At 42.2% G+C, this 15,267-nt stretch overlaps 1 protein-coding gene across 9 annotated transcripts in view; it reads right to left on the bottom strand.

Moving 5' to 3' along the window:
• HDLBP (high density lipoprotein binding protein) overlaps nucleotides 1-15,267 on the bottom strand; it is a 68,819-nt gene that overhangs the window by 48,662 nt on the left and 4,890 nt on the right. For 4 of the 9 annotated variants that reach the window (XM_084892568.1, XM_084892569.1, XM_084892572.1 and 1 more), the window contains one exon: nucleotides 15,001-15,112. The exons of 2 other annotated variants lie outside the window; for them this stretch is intronic. The gene's annotated coding sequence lies outside the window, so the exon portion shown is untranslated. The remainder of the gene's footprint in view (nucleotides 1-15,000; nucleotides 15,113-15,267) is intronic. 3 more of the 9 variants (XM_084892571.1, XM_084892570.1, XM_084892565.1) reach the window with 1 other exon arrangement.

The following is a 15,267-nucleotide window of genomic DNA, read 5'->3' as shown; positions in this document are numbered from 1 at the left end:
AAAATTATGCAGTTAGGAAATCCCACATTCCCATTACTTTGTGTCTTAAATTCTTGATCCACTTAAAAAAGAAACTGATTCTGAATGTCCGAGAGGACAAGTAGAGTTTATGTAAGAAAGACGACAGCATCCGGTCAGCAGACACTCAAACAGACTCTCAGCCCCATATGAAATGAACAGTGGCCAAATGAACATCATCCCCTCAACCATATACCCAGTGCTTGTGTCAAGTCTGTATTCTTTCAAATGTAGCCGGTTGTGCAGAAAGCTGTGTTTGTATATACATCAGCATCTCTAGAAGGCTGTTCAAGCCACTGAGAGCACAAGGGCAGAGCCAGGTACTGACAATCACATGCATTAGCAACTGGGTAAAGGAGGAGGAATCCATCACTTACTGACCTGAAAAGGCAGCAATTGTACTGTTAAGTTGTAGACTGTGAAGTTGGGAGATGAACAAATGGGAAAACAGTATTTATTTAATCTACCACTTACTAAAAAAAAAGTGTGTTTTAACAGGTACAGAAATTATGAATGGACATATGGTAAGTGCTCAAGCCAGTTAACTAACAACAGGAGGGAAAATCTCTGTGGTACATGATGCTCCCCTCTGGAGAGGGAAACAGGTACTAAGTAGCATTAGCTATTACAAATCAGTGAATGGTAGTCATAGAATTGTATGATGTCTGAAGACTTCTCAGCTATTAATTTGCTTGTGAGGGGCTGCTGACTGCAGAGAGGAGACTTGCCATCTGCAACACCAGGACAGCAGCATAGAAGGGCCAAGCCTGTGAGCCGCCGCACACACACTAAAGAATGAGGTGGAGCGCAGGGCTGCAGACACAGTTCATCTCAACACAAGAACATATTTGACAGTGAGCACACTTCAATGGACTTGCATCCTGCAAACACTGGGCAACCAGTGCTCCCAGGTGGAGATGCATCCAAGTGACCCTGGGGTCACTTGATGTCTAACCTCCATGGTGACACACACAGGTTCCTCACCACAGCCAGTCCCTGCTGCAATGTATGGTGCTTCTGGGAAAAGAAGGGCAATAAGGCCAGCCAGGGATGAGAAGGCTAGAGAAAAGGGATCTATCAGCCTCACCCCAGTCCTACAATGAAAATATACTTTTAATCTTCCAACTACAAATCCCATTAAATCATAAGAAACAAAATAATTCCAAGTTTGACCTAGGGCAACAGTTTCTACTTGAAGATATTTTTCTTCCTACAATTTACATAGAAAAGTTCCATGAGCCAGAATGAGCTTAGCCCATGTTTATAAAAACTTTGCTATAGATACAAAGCTAGCTAAAGCGATGGGTGAAATACATAGGAATCAGAACCAGTCCTACAAATGTAATGCTTTTCTACAAAGCAAGTAACAAATATCAGAAAAATTCAGTCTCTGGATTCTCTCCTCCTTAGAGAGTAAATCACTGTGGTTACTCTGCTTGTTGAGACTGGCCACATCACAACTCTTCATTTGGCCTGTTTCCTCAGATGAGGATGTGGGACTCCACTCTCTCTTCCTGTACCATCTTTCTGAGGCTACATTATGGAATAAATCTCACTTTTGGATTTAAAGACTTCTGGAAATTTTTCTTTTTTTAATATATTTTATTGATTTTTTACAGAGAGGAAGGGAGAGGGAAAGAGAGTTAGAAACGTGGATGAGAGAGAAACATTGACCAGCTGCCTCTTGCACACCCCCTACCGGGGATGTGCCCGCAACCAATGTACATGCCCTTGACCGGAATCGAACCTGGGACCTTTCAGTCCGCAGACCGATGCTCTACCACTGAGCCAAACCAGTTTCGGCAACTTCTGGAAATTCTTAATGATACAGCTGTCCCCAAGAACTATCTCCACATTAGGGTGCTCTACCATAAGTACAGTGTGCACAGCACATACTTTTTCTATTCCACCTAAGGTAGACAACAGCAACCCTGGCCTCAAACAGGCCACCATGCTATATGAGCATCTAGGAGCATGGACAAAGATGCTCAGCCCCACTATTAGAAAACAAGCCCCAAATAAAGAGGGACCTATGAGAAAGATGACCTGTCTGTGGCTCCACAGGGGGCCAAGGACAGGAGAGGGACAGTACCGAGAACTAGTGAAAGCCGCTGAGGCCAGCTCCAAAGCAACATGAAGAGCCACTTGGGATGATCTCTGGCTGCTCTGTGAAGAAGGGACTGTAGAAGGCAACCACAGAAACAATGAGAATAAAATACTAGCAAAGTTTGGAGATAACAACTTCCACATGGAGGTGACTGAATTACTATCATGCTACATCCACACAATGAAACAACATGTTTGTGGGAAAGCTGCACACAGGACCATAAGTGGTCCCTAGGGCACATGGATAACAACCAAGGGAGAAGGTCAGGCATGTCATGCAAAGTGAGTCAGAAACACACATTTATATGTCTGTTTATAGTTGCAAAAGAAACAACGGGAGAAGGGAAGAAAGGAAGGGGATAGGGATGGAAGCCTAATGTTTCTGAATATACCATGATTTTTACAGCTTTGCTTTGAGAATCACATAAATTAGAAAACAATCTCCAAAACTAAAAATGCCCCGCTCCCTATCTTGAGGCTGATCACAGGGTGAGTTCAGTCAGTGGATAGACACTGAGACACATACTATTAGTTCTGCACAGTTCTCTAAACGTTTAGAAAACTTCAATAAAGAGTTTACTAAAAAAATGGAAATGTATATTACATCACATCGGTGGTATAGCCTTCAGAGAAAATGTAACTTTAAAACACAATAATTTGACAGTATATTCCAAGTGGAGATATATATCCCAATAATATCAGTATTTTATTCTAAAAATATTATATGTTGTAAGATAAGGTGACTAGGTAATCAAGTTAATATCCACTATGACATTAAAATACCACTCCCCACTAAATGAAACCAGGGCACCTTAGAAAACAGCTAGGTCTGGGGCAGAATATGGACAAGACATGACATCTTGCTGTGGCAGAAAGCAAAGAAGCAGTCAAAGACTAATGGGGCCACATCCAAAGAAGAGAAACCAACTTGGGGAATAATAAAAGCATCAAAATATGACTTTAGTGGGTTGAAACACAATTATATACATATATACAAGCTTATAATACCGCTTATAATGTCACTTTGGAAGTTGCTAATCCCAATACATTCTAAACATTAAGGAATGAAATCTTCATTTTTCCTTCCTCTCCAGTAGGAACTGTATTACAGGGTAACCAGAATTAATGATAAGGGAAGTCTTTCTTTTTAAAAAAAAATATATTTTATTGATTTTTTACAGAGAGGAAGAGAGAGGGAGAGGGATAGAGATTTAAAAAAATCGATGAGAGAAACATCGATCAGCTGCCTCCTGCACACTTCCTACTGGGGATGTGCCCACAATCGCCGGAATGGAACCTGAGACCCTTCAGTCCGTAGGCTGACACTCTAACCACTGAGCCAAACCAGTTAGGGAAAGAGAAGTCTTCTTTACACAGTTTGACCTGAGATACCGCAGGTTCAGGTCCAGACCACCGCAACAAAGTAAGTATTGCAATAAAATGAGATGTAATCTTTTTGGTGATAGAATCATGCCTTCAATTTGAAAAAAAAAAAAACCAACATCTGTGACACGCAATAGAGAAGCACAATAAATCAAAGTGTGCCTGTGTGAGAATGCCAATTAATAAACGTAGAAATAGAATTAGAAAAATCTCTACTTTGCAACTGCCAATTGTGGGCTAACTCGTGGTCCCCACAGTTCCTTCGTCCTGAAGCCCATGAAAGTTACCAAATTAAGTATAGGGTCCTTAATATCAAAGAGTACTACTTTCAACATCTACAGGATGCTGCCAAAACCACACTCAGAGGATGAATTAAACTTGTAAATTTCATTAAAAGGAAGAATTAAGATAAATGCGCTAAGCATTTAAGTCAATATAGAGGGAGGAAATATAAGAAGTAAATAAAAGAACTGGTAAAATACAAAACTGAAACAAACAAAAAAGAGCTGGGTTGGTCAATCAAAACCAGAAATCAGTTTCTCTGGAAAAACTCAATTAAAAACCAGTTAGTTCTTTCCTGGCCCTTAAGGCTCAGATGGTTGGAGTGTCCTCCCAGGCATCAGATGGTGGGTTTGGTTCCCAGTCAGGGCACATACCCAGGTTGCAGGTTCGATCCCCAAACCGGGTGGATTCAGGAGGCAACTGATCCATGTTTCTCTTTCTCTCTCTCAAATCGATTTTTTTAAAAAGCAATTAGCTCTTTCCAGTCTGACAAAGAAAAGGAAAGAACACACCAAATGCAAGCTTACAATGATTATTCTCACCTAGAACTGAAATAAGAACTGTGCGACAAATGGCAGTAATTATTTCTCTGGGTAGATCCCAAGGAAGTCAGAGTTTCTTTGCCCCAAGAGGGCCCATAATTATTTTTACATCTCACTGGCATTAATTGGGTTCTGAGGCCATTAAGGGACCAATAACTGTAGCCAAGAGAACAAGGGATGAAATATGACAGACACAGCCAAACAAGGTCTACCCATGCAGCTGGACCATTTCATCAAAAACATATGGCTTGCACATGGTGGTGGAAAAGGGTGGCTCCCAGAGGAAGATCATGGCACTGTTTCCCTCCCAAAAACAATGAGTACATCTGCAAAGAAAAGAGATTACAAACTACCATGTAGTTTATAAACATGTAGAATTTTAAATAGAACACCAGCCAAATAAATCCACAAAAATTTAGAAAACAAGCCCTCATAACTAAGTAGGGACTGTTCTAGGGATTCAGTAAGGATTTAATTTCTTTTTTTTTATTTTTTATTACGTTTTGACAGAAAGAAGGGAAAGGGAGGGAGGGAGAGAGGGAGAGGGAGAGAAACACTGATTTGTTGTTCGACTTACACATTCATTGGTTGATTCCAGTATGTCAGTATGTGTCCTATCTGGGGATTGAACTCACAACCTTGGCATATTGGGACAACACTCTAATCAATCAAGCTACCTGGCAAAGGCAAAGGTAAGGTTTAATATTAGGAAGTGTATACATCTCACATTTATAGCTCAAAGAAGGATAATTGGACAAATATGCATGACTGATAAATGGCCATTTAAAAAATGGCCAAAAAGACTGATGCAATTCAGCATCTATTCCTTGCTTCCTATGGAATTTAATATCAGGAATAGACAGAAATAGCTATAAAAATAATATTGCCCAGGTCTGGCTGGTGTGCTCAGTGGTTTAGTATTGGCCCTGTACATCGAAGGGTCTTGGGTTCAATTGCAGGTCAAGGGCATCTACCTGGGTTGCAGATTCAATCCTGGCCGTCGAGGCATACCCAGGAGGCAACCAATCAATTTGTCCCTCTCACATTGATATTCTCTCTCTTCCTCTCCCTCTCTCTTTCTCCCCCTCCTTCTCTCCCACCCTCCCACTCTCTCTCTTTCCACTCTCTAAAAACCAGTGGGAAAAATACCCTAGAGTGAGGATGAACCACAAATAAAATAAAATTTAAAATACTGCCCCAAAGTAAAATATATTTAAAGCTAAAATTATCCTATTTAAATAAGTAACAAAATGGCAAAGATGTCTACTGTTGTCAGTTTATCAATCGTGCTACCTAGAATACACAATTAAGCAAAGAGACTGTTTGCAGATGATCATCTATCTAGGAGACACCTCACCTAAAATGAAAAACTAGAATAACTGAAGTTCATTAAGTCAGCAAAACATACACACTGACACACACATACTCAAGGCCCAAATCATGGAGATGCCAAATCGCAGCCCAGGAGACTTATCACAAAGATGTCTGTTCTCTCCAAGTTCAGCTACACCCCCAAGGGGATGTCAAATCTCTGTGGTGAAAGGTTAAATAATTGCTACCCAAAGATATCAAGTCCTGATCACTTGGAATGTAAATATTATCTTACTTAGGGGGGGAAAAAAGTCCTTCTAGATTTGATTAAAGATCTCAAGGAGATTGCCTTGAATTGTCTGAATGGGTCCTACAAGGCCCCACAAATATCCTTATTAAAGAGAGCCAAAGAGCCAAAACCGGTTTGGCTCAGTGGATAGAGCATCAGCCTGTGGACTGAAAGGTCCCAGGTTTGATTCCAGTTAAGGGCGTGTACCTTGATTGAGAGCACATCCTCAGTAGGGGGTGTGCAAGAGGCAGCTGATCAATGATTCTCATCGTTGTTTCTAACTCTCTATCCCTCTCTCTTCCTCTCTGTAAAAAAATCAATAAAATATGTTTAAAAAAACAATAACAATAGGTAAAAAAAAAAAAAAAAAAAAAAAAAAAAAAAAAGAGAGAGAGAGAGAGAGAGAGAGAGAGAGAGAGCGAGCGCGCGCGCTGGCTGGGTGGCTCAGTTGGTTGAAGTTCCCAACCAGGGCACATACCCAGTTGGGTTCAACTGATTGATATCTCTCTCTCTCTCCCTTCCTCTCTTTTGTGTGTGTGTGTGTGTATGTGTGTGTGTGTGTGTGTGTGTATAATTAAGAGAGCCAAGAAACATAATGCAGAAGAGAAAGCTATTAAGAAGACCGAGGCAAAAATTGAAGTGATGCAGCTACAAGCCAAGGAATGAGGGTGGCCACCAGAAGCTAGAAGAGGCAAAGAATAGTTTCTCTCCAAGAGCCCCAAAGGGAGTGTGACCTTGTCAGATTTTAATTTGTAGCCCCCAGAAACGTGAAAGAATTGATTTCTGTTGTTTTCAACAGAACTCATGTGCATCTATGAGTTTATCTTTTGATACAAGTGATATTTCCAGTCAGCAGGAAGGATGGACGAGGCAATAAAGAGAATTAGGCCAATTTGGTATCCATTTTAAAAAATATACAAAGGGTGATCCCTAGCTCACACCATAGTCCAACGTAAATTTCAGCTAGATTGGAGATGTGGAGGTGAACAGTTTCACCTTGAGGAACTAGAAGACCGAGGAGGAAAAACTGCAATCAAGGGGTGCAAGAGCCTGATGATAACACGAACTCTAGACACCATCAAGGAAGGTATTGACTCACTTGACCCCAAATGCTTAAGAATTTTATGTAGCAAAGACTATCTAGTAGAGAAGTTAGGATACAAATTCTGTTTTTCTCTATTTGAATAACATCTGAATAGGCCAAGACATATCAACACACATTTCACACATTGCACATAAACACACAAATATACATTCATTCTCATTTAGCCCTCACTCTGAGATCAATAAAGATGAACAAAAGTGATGAAGTTTGTGAAATGGTGAAGAAAAATATGCTCCTCGACCACTGAGGAAGTGTAAAATTAGAAGGCATTTAAAGACATATAACGATAAATGTATATATGTACAATCCAGTTCAGCCATCACATTGCGAAGAAGCTGCTCTCCTGAAGTACCTGCAGAAGATGGCAGAGGCATGGTCTAGTACACCCAGGAAGGCTCACAGCTACACTGTCTACAAGCTCACAGCTACACTGTCTACAAGAACTGGGAAGAACACAACTGTGCATCAGTGAGGAAGTGGTCACATCAAAACCACAAGATAAGTGTACGCTTTATAAAACAGGGCTCAGGTAATAGCCTGGAGAGGGAGACAGTTGATAGGACTTGGTTTTTGACAACTGGGACATGGACTTCCACATAAGAGGCTATCCACACAGCTGGGGTATCAAGGCTTACAGAGATGAAGAAGATTCAGGGCATCTATATAAGAAAGGGGACAGGACAGCAGCATGAGACTAACACATAGAATAACTAGTCAAATAAATATAGTAGGAACACTAGCATCTAGGACTGTCACTGTTGGAAAAGTGAGTTACTGATTTAGAAAGGACAAAACTGGGACAAACAATGTGGAACTGATTGAAATCACAGCTATAGGAATATATATTGTTGTACTATAGACACACACACACACACACACACACACACACACACTCTAGAGGCCTGGTGCACAAATTAATGCACAGCCGGGGAAGAGTCCACTGGAGGTTGGCTGGTCGGCCCCACCCCCGATCAGGGTTGGGTGGTTGGGGGCCAGGCAAGCCAAGGGGAGGGGCTGCGGGAGGTTGGGGGGCTGGTTGGCCACTGCAGTGCGCATCATAGTGACCGGTCCTTCCGGTCGCTTGGCTTTTATATATATAGATTAATGTTAAAATAGACATGCATATTATAAAACACAAGAATTTGTGTATATATGTATATGTAAGTATACAACACACACTCTGGAACTCTGACCACTGAGGGCCTGCATGCACTGACATCCCAACAACCATCTACCTGATGCTCAGACCCTGCTCTCTGAGTATCAACTGTTGTAGAAAGGAATGGGGTTTCCTTGAAGAGAAGGCAGATTCCAGCTCTGGACAGGAAAGTCCATGAAGAGCCCAGCATATTATATGGTACCAGAAAGCATTAAGAGCTAAATAAGCCGAGACCGGTTTGGCTCAATGGATAGAGCGTCGGTGTGGGGACTGAGGGGACCCGGGTTCGATTCCGGTCAAGGGCATGTACCTTGGTTGCGGGCATATCCCCAGTAGGGGGTGTGCAAGAGGCAACTGATAGATGACTCTCTCTCATCGATGTTTCTGGCTCTCTATCTCTCTCCCTTCCTCTCTGTACAAAATCAATAAAATATAAAATAAAAAAAAGAGCTAAATAAACGTGGGAACATATCAGAAAGACACAAGCTGGGCTTATGAGACTCCCAGTGGACAAAACTAGACAATATGAGAATAAAAATAAATAATGATAATAAAAGATAATAACCAACTCAATAAAAAAGAAAACTGTTAGCCTGTACTGGCATAAATAAGTGAATAAACTGAAAGTTTGATAGGAACAGATATTTAGTTTTAAAAGTACTTTCCCACAGTATACTTATTAATTACAAAGACCTCGCAGTAGAGAATCCTGGCAGAAGCCACCTTGCAAATCAAAGAATCAAAGCAAACATAGTGGGACAAACTAAAATTGTGTGCCATCAAACAAAAGCAAAGAACTCAGCTTCCCTCCTGTACTAGTCCAGCCAAAGAAGCAAAACCTGAATCCAATAAAAAAGAAACACCTGGGTGCACGATGCAACATACAGATGATGTGTCATAGTATTGTACATTTAAAACCTACATAATCTTATCAACCAATGTCACCCTAATAAATTTGATTTTTTTAAAAAGGAAAACACCAAATCCACGGAGGGACAGTCTGCAACATAAAAGCCTATAACCAATACAGGTATTGAGGAAGGAACAACAAGGCAAGATGGAGTAAATGCCCCAGTGCAAAGGGGATTAAAGATACCTGACAAGAAAATGTTAGCCCAATTCTGAGCTGGGTCCTTCTGGTGGGATGTAAATGGGTCTGAATGCAGCAAGGCATCCATGTTAACTCCCTAAGCTGGATAGTGAAGACAGACAGTGTTTTGTTTGTGGGAAACACATCAATATAACCAAGGGGTGATGAGGGTTCATGTCCCCAGCTTACTCAGGGGTTCAGAAAAAGTGTTTTGTGCCACACTCACAACTCCTCTATAAGTAAAAGACAGTTTTTAAATTTTTAATGGAGGATAGTACTTTCGTAATTAGAAAAAAAATGCCTTTATTTGGAGAGGGGTTGGCAAGTGACATTAACCATTCAAACTCTAAGTCAAAATCCAATTTTAATTAGATATGCTTCATCACGAGAGCAACTATTAAGACAAATGCACTTTTCACCCACATTTTATATAGCACAACAAAGTTTTACCTCCATTTGAGGATACTATTATGATACTAAAGTCTGTTACACACCATTTGTTTCAAGTTCATGAAAGCAGATTTTTAAGCCATACGTGTTCCGTGGCTGTCAATCCACAGCCTAGACATGCACAGCAGCACATTCCAAACAACTTCAAGGTGCACATTAGGACCCCCTCCAGCTCGTCCCCAGGACCTCTCAGTGTCTTTATGAGCAGTTCAGACACCATGTTCAGAGGGGCGAGTACAAGCCACTTGCCTGAGCCAGCCAAACCTGAACTTATACAACACTCTAGCAAGAGGCAAACTCGGAGACATTAGCACATGGAGCCACCCATGTCACACCAAAGGAGCACTGCCCATGGTCAGAGGAGTGACATATGGGCTGGGTGAGGAGAGTGACCACACTGTCAACAAGCAATGGCTTAAAAGAGAAGAAAAAACACCACGAGAAGAAAAAACACCACCCACATGCTAACCACTGCAAAATATATATTCTGTGAGGAGATGAGAAGATGAGCAAAAGTACATTTTGGAATTAAAATATTTTTGTAAGAAGCTCCCTAATATCTCCCAAGTAAGTTCTGAATCAGCTAAGAGGAAAGTAGCCTTCAGTAAAGCCATACCCCTGCTGATAGCAAAAACCTATTTACCCTTCAAGTCAAGTGCAATGATATCTGAGGGATGTGAAGACCCACAATTGGCACTGAGTCCTTTGCAAACCATTTCCTAGTTGTAGATTTATTAGTCCTGAAACTGCCAGCACAGCCTGAAACCAAGTGTCTCTCTTGGAAGAAATCAAAGGCTGGATTTCACACACACACACTCTCCAACTCCCAGCATCTTCAGTGGTTAAGCATCTATCCAGAAGCCCCAAGCAACCAAGGACAAAGAGAGGCTGACATGCCACACTGCTCCAAAGGCAAACGCTCTTTCACAGCTCAAAGAAAAGCTGACTTTCCCCCAGTAACACCATCTTTTTCTGTTTGCCTAATCTTGCAGACAAGGGCTGTACTTACCAATCTCAAGTGGACATGGGAGTCATTTCCAGCACCTGTATACTAGTAAACTAAGAAGGGATCCTCAGAGCACAAAGTTGGACGGGTTGCCCTGACTACAGCTGGCTCTTGTCTGGACGTTTCAGAGACCACAGGGCCACGCCTGGGAGCCAAAGGGCCCCTGTGTACAGGCAGCCAGGCGGCAGAGCTCATCACCGAGCAGACACAAAGGCAACAGAACTCTGGTCTCAGGGGCCTGCAGTCAACTCCAAGCACAGGCAAATGTAGCAAAATAGAAGCCCTGTCTCCAAAGAAAACAAATGTATTCTCCCAATTAATCTCATACACACTGATTTAAACCAGTGCTACAGGACCACCTAACTCATCTTCAATTTACCAAAGTTTAAACATTAATACAATCCAATAATTCCATTTGGAAGATATTTATAAATTAGTTAAGTATTAATAAAATTAGAAACATAATGTGTAAGAGTGAAACGAAGAGCAACACACATTAATTACAAAGTAAAACCTGTCAGGATAATACAACATATTTGATTTTGTTCCCCCCAACCAGCAATGGTGGGAGTTTGGTCTAGTCATCACCTAACAGGTCCAGGAGCCAAGGCACCATCTCCAGCATAAAGAACACCAAATGAGAGACAACATCCAGGAACATGCTCCCAACTATCAGGACAATACAGCAGAAAGACAAAAAAGATTGTGTAAGGCCATCCTTTCCTCTTTCATTTCTAATTTCTAAAGAAAAAGAGTTTTAGAAAGGGCAACAAGTTTTCAGCCCTACAGAACATAGAATCAGACACCATACATTTTATATTGAGGAGGAAGCCCTGAGGGCAGAATCACATCACTCACTGTAACCCCAATGTCAAAAAATGCCCTCTTTCAAAAATTATTTCTTTTAACTCTATACTTTTTTTTGTTTCCTCTTTCCCTCTGACCTATTTGTTCCAAGGGGTCTAGTCCTTTTGGGATAAGGGCAGTTTCTCTAGCTTGGCCATGCTCCCTAAGGCTATCTGTTATGGCAACCTCTTGAGGGAAACAGCTCTCTCTAGAGCCTCCAGATATAACTCTCCTGACAGGTGAGAAACGGTTGCCATGCAGGTAGTTGCTATCAAGGCACCGGCAAGAATACTGCTTTTCCTCTCTGGGGAACCCACCCCCAGAGTTCTGCAGGATGACTTAGAGCCAGGGAGTAGGGGAGAGCTTAGCCACCAGGTCCTCCTGTGCCTGACCTAGGCAGAGTCAAAGAGATTTCAACTTCCAGTGCCCTCCCTCCCACCCGCATTCATGTAACTGCAGCTGCCCAGGCCAGGTGATTCAGGGGCCTAACTCAAGGCTCCTCACGCGAGGCACCAACACCAGGGTCACAGCACAAAACTTCCCAGAAGGGCACATCAGTTTCTGCTAGAGAGTAACAATATATACTGAGGCTGAAATTATTCTCCCACCAGGAAATAATAACCCATTGGTCCAGCTGTGCTGTGTCTGGAAGTTTGAAGTGCGGTCACTGACCCCATGGCCATAAAGAGTATATTCTGCTCATGAGCAGTCAGTCAATGAGAGACCTGAGCGGGGACACTAGGCAGGATGCTTTCTCACTTAGTAGAGCAAGAAGAATTACTGTTCCACTTCAGAAATTTGGTCCCCAGCTCACACTCCCCAAAAGGGATGGTAGCCGGTTAGACAAAGGATCAGTAGTTAAAGTATGTCTCTGTAGGGACATCGAGCTCTGAGCGTACTCAGCAGCAGTGGCTCTCCAGTAGGCACACGGTCAGTACACGTCTGCTTCTCAGCAGTCGGTCAGTCCAACCACATCCAAACCTCCAGAAAAAGCTGCTCTGAAAAGGTGGCTCTAAAGCCATAAACCCAAAGGCAGCTGAAACACACAAAAACAACACTTTGGGGCCTGTCCTTTGGATAGGCTTGTTTCTACATCCAGCCTCTCCTTCAGAGCCTAGAAGGCAGTAGCTCATAATTCACCTTAGGTCAGAAAACACGTATTCAGAATATTCCCTTTTTATCAAACAGTCCTTTCGGTTCACCCCCTCAAAACAAGCACAGACACCTGCCATGACCAGGTCACCTGCTACGACAAGGGGGCCCAGAACAAGTGAAGATACATAGATGGCTTAGCCTGTGATCCAACTGAGGGAGAGGGGCGGGGGAAGGAAGGACTGAGAGACCTGGCTCAGGCAGCCAGAGATATACAACTAGGTCCAAACTGAAATAAGGTCTCCTGACTCCCAGTCCAGTGAAGCATTCTTGTAGACACCTAACCCTCTGTCCTGTCTGGGCTGCTGCTACAGGATGATGGACACCTTAGACCAGCAAAAGCCTAGAATAGAAAGCCAACCCCTGAAGGTGGCCATACATGGACTGATAGCAGTCACCTACAGGTTACCATGGAAATTGGCCCTGAATACATTAGTTCTGGACTTTGATTTGTTCACTTCCTTTCCTGGACCCACTAATGAATATGTACTTGGTGAAAAATACCTGCTTGAAGACTGAATAAATGAGAAATGTTCAAATTCTAAAGGACACAAGACCAAAAGTTCAGTAAGGATTTTCTATTACCCTTGTCAATATCTATGATGCTGAGGACTCCAACAGTGCATGTGACACAGCCCCAACTCAGCCACTCCTGCAAGCAGCTTCACCTGCCAGTCTGAAAAAATGGAGCCACATCCTAGAGCCCTTTCAAGGACTGACCCTGGAAAGCAGGGCTGCTCAGCCTCAGTGCCCCTGACCTTTTGCATGAGATAATTCTTCACTGTGGGGCTGTCCTCTGCCCAGTGAATGCCAGTAGCACATCTGAGCCATGACAACCCAAAGGTCCCCAGACATTGCCATAAGTTCCCTGGGGACAAAATTGTCTGACTAAACCATTGCTGGAAATAAAGGGCATAATGCTTGGTGTGTAGAAAGAAAAGAATAAAAGCTTTAATAGGCAAAGCTTTTTGTATCACTTGTGCACCCTTGAAACAGATCACAAAGTGGGATGCTGTATGAGTGACTATCTGCTACAAGTACCTTTCTTCCAAACTAAGTTACTGATAAACTGCGTTGACCAAGGGTTCAGAGCTATCAAAGGTAGGGGGTGAGACCACAGAGATTCAGCCTCTTATCTTTACTTTTATGTTAATCCTCATCAGAGGATATTTTTCCATTGATTTTTAGAGAGGATGGAAGGGAGGGGGAACGACAGAGAGAAACATTCATGCGAAATAAACACATCGATTGGTTGCCTCCAGCACCTACTGCACTGACTAGGGCTGGGGATTGAGTCCGCAACCAAGGTACATGCCCCTGACCAGAATAGATCCCGAAACCCTTCAGTCTGTGGGCTGACACTCTATCCACTGAGTCAAACTGGCTAGAGCTCAGCTCCTTAACTTTAAAAGGAAGGAGCTAAAGTTCTACAGACTAGGAAACACCCGAAATCTCAGGGCTGATGAAAAGTAAGTAGGTCCTAAGGTGAGGAATAACAAAACAAAAAAAGGCAATCCTTCATGTTTCTTCCCCAAAAACTATCTCCAAAATTACGACTTTAAGATTTTTCTTGGATATATTAATACATGGTTTAAATCAAAACAGGATCACATTAATCCACTGTTTCACCATTTGCTGCACTTAGTTCCATTTTAAAAAAAATGCATCATGCCCTGGCTGGTTCTGGCTCGGTTGGTTGAGAGTTGTCCTGTTTACTCAAAGGTTGCCAGTTTGGATTCCCAATCAGGGCACATACCCAGGTTTCAGGTTCAATACCCAGTCAGGGTGCGAAAGAGAGGCAACTGATCTATGTTTCTCTCTCTCCCCCTTCCTCTCTCTCTAAAGTCAATAAAAGCTTTTTTTTTTTAATGCATCATGCTGTCTTTCCAAGTTTTACATACAAATTGACCCATTAGCAATTGCATGAATAGGATAAACACAAATCCCCTGCTGATGCTGCTTCCCACCCCCTCACCCTTTTTAGTGATTACAAATGCTTAAGAGAATACCCTCTGCCCACCAGAGCCTATACCTCCACAGGACAAAGTTTTAGAAATACATGATCATGAAGGGAACATGGATGGGCACGGTCAAAGCAGATGAACCCCCTACAAGCTACACTATTCACACTCCACAACATCTGCATTAACCTGACACTTCACCCTTGATAACACAGTCATGTATATTTTTCCAATCTGTAGGGAAATATTTTAATGTCAATTCTTTGATCGTCAGTGAAAGTAAAATCTTGCTTTGCTTACTGGCCATCTGATTTTCTTAACCGAGAAGACGAACCTATTCACAAGCTCTGTCCACTTTTCTGCCAGGGTATTTCAGCACACATTAGATGAAGCAAAATCCATGGCTATGCAACTAAGGAGAAAAGCAAAGAAAGAACTATAAATTTCAGTGAAACTCAAGTTGTAAGCTCAAAAGAACATTGCTAAAAGGCACCCAGGCAAAAATGATAAAAAAAAAAAATATTATCAAAAGAAATATGTATTGCCTTTCATGCCCTAGTCAAAGGC

Source organism: Pipistrellus hanaki (genome assembly GCF_964339955.1).
Source record: "Pipistrellus hanaki genome assembly, chromosome: 8".
Lineage (NCBI taxonomy): Eukaryota > Metazoa > Chordata > Mammalia > Chiroptera > Vespertilionidae > Pipistrellus > Pipistrellus hanaki.
The sequence above is the reverse complement of the archived record's forward strand: the minus strand, read 5'-3'. Positions and strand labels throughout refer to the sequence as shown.